The following is a 2,089-nucleotide window of genomic DNA, read 5'->3' on the forward strand; positions in this document are numbered from 1 at the left end:
ACAATAAAATAAAAAAACCTAAGCTTAAAATACTTGTCAAAAAGTTGAAATATTAAAATTACTCAAAAATAAATGAAAGATAAATAGAAATATTAAAATAATAAAAATAAAAAGCAAACTATTAAAAAAAAAATTTGTTAACTGAAATAAAGCTGAAATAACTAATTATAAATATTAAACTTACAAATTATAAAATATCATAAACTCAAACAGAAAGCTCAGCTGTAACTCAGCTGAAGGACTTGAGTTCTTGCTGATGTCTTTCTCTGTGTGGGCCGGTGGGCCAGTGTTCAAGCGAGGGCTGGACTTGTTAAACAAGGCTCAGTAAAGAGCTGAGGACTGCAGTGCTGAGTGCTGGTATTGTCTGGAGAGAGACCCAAACAGTCTACAGGCCTGAATGCTGTGTAGTTTGCCATAGTAACCGGGTTAACAAGGCGGTGGTTTAGTGGACTGAGGAAGCCGTGTGTTCATGAGTGTGAATGTGCCTGTGTGTGGTGAAAAATGAGAGCAATGAGAGATGGTGTAAACATGTCGATACGGAAATCTGCTTTGAGCAAATGAGAAACAAGCTGATCAGCTTCAGTTGCTGAGGTTGAGAATTAAAAGCAAATTGTGTAATGCTTTTCCTGGTTAAAATGTCAGTTTAATATGCAGAGAAAACTATAAATAAGCAATTTGTAGGTTGATTTCCTGAAAAGTGTAAACACTGCGTCTCTGGCGGTTACAAAACATTGCTCTGTTTGTCTGAGAGACCCAACGTAACACTGGATGAAGACAGTCTGCTTGACCAATCAATGGAAAAATGACACACTTCACCTTTAATTATATTTAAGTATCAAGAAATATTTTGTTTCAGGAGTATAGAGTTTAATAAGGTGAATGAATTAGGGAAATCTAACATTTATGTTCTGTGATTGGTCATAATTGATTGTGTTTTCACTATTTTTAGATCATTAACAAATAAAACAAATATTCCATGAAGTCGCTTATAAAAAGATGGAAAACTTCTCATGCTTTGTCTTGCTAAAAGGTATTATTGCATCTCACATTTTATAAGTGACCCTGGACCACAAAACCAGTCATAAGGGTCAAAAGTACATCATCTATCATAGGATAGGACAATATTTGGAAATCTGGAATCTGAGGGTAGGAAAAAAAATCAAAATATTGAGAAAATCACCTTTAAAATTGTCCAAATGAAGTTCTTAGCAATGCATATTACTAATCAAAAATTACGTTTTGATATATTTATGGTAGGACATTTACAAAATATCTTCATTGAACATGATCTATACTTAATATCCTAATGATTTTTGACACAAAAGAAAAATCGATAATTTTAGCCCAATACAATTTTTTGGCTATTGTATTGCTACAAATATACCCGCTATGACTTGGTTTTGTGCTCCAGGGTCACAAATAAGTTTTTATCCTAAATATTTATCTTCATTTGAAAGCCTGGGTTTAAGAGTAAAACAAGTAAATATATAAATTAATGTCAGAGTCATTAAAGGCATGATGTGACTCCTTGACACATTTCTTTTGTTCGTCTGCTGTAAGTCGCTTTGGATAGAAAAACATAAATCATAAATGTAAATGTAATGTAAATGCATGAAGTGGCCAAATTTGAAGAAATACATAAAACTACCATTCAAAAGTTTGGGGTTGGGTAAGATTTTGTAATATTTTTGAAAGAAGTCTCTTCTGTTCACCAAGGCTGTATTATTTCATCAAACATAAAGTAAAACAGTAATATTGTGAAATATTATTACTATATAAAATAACTGTTTTCTATGTCAATATATTGTAAAATATAATTTATTCCTGTGACACAAAGCTGAATTTTCAGCATCATTACTCCAGTCTTCAGTGTCACATGATCCTCCAGAAATCATTCTAATATGCTGATTTGCTGCTCAAGAAACATTTCTGATTATTATTAATGCTGAAAACAAACCGCGTAATATTTTTCTGGAAACCATACAAATGTTTTCCTCAGGTTTGACGTAAACAAAGTTCAAAAGAACAGCATTTATTTGAAATATAATTTTCTTGTAACATTATAAACATATTTTCTGTCACTTTTGAT

This window comes from Sinocyclocheilus anshuiensis, unplaced genomic scaffold (assembly GCF_001515605.1).
Source record: "Sinocyclocheilus anshuiensis isolate Anshui unplaced genomic scaffold, SAMN03320099.WGS_v1.1 scaffold532, whole genome shotgun sequence".
Taxonomy (NCBI): domain Eukaryota; kingdom Metazoa; phylum Chordata; class Actinopteri; order Cypriniformes; family Cyprinidae; genus Sinocyclocheilus; species Sinocyclocheilus anshuiensis.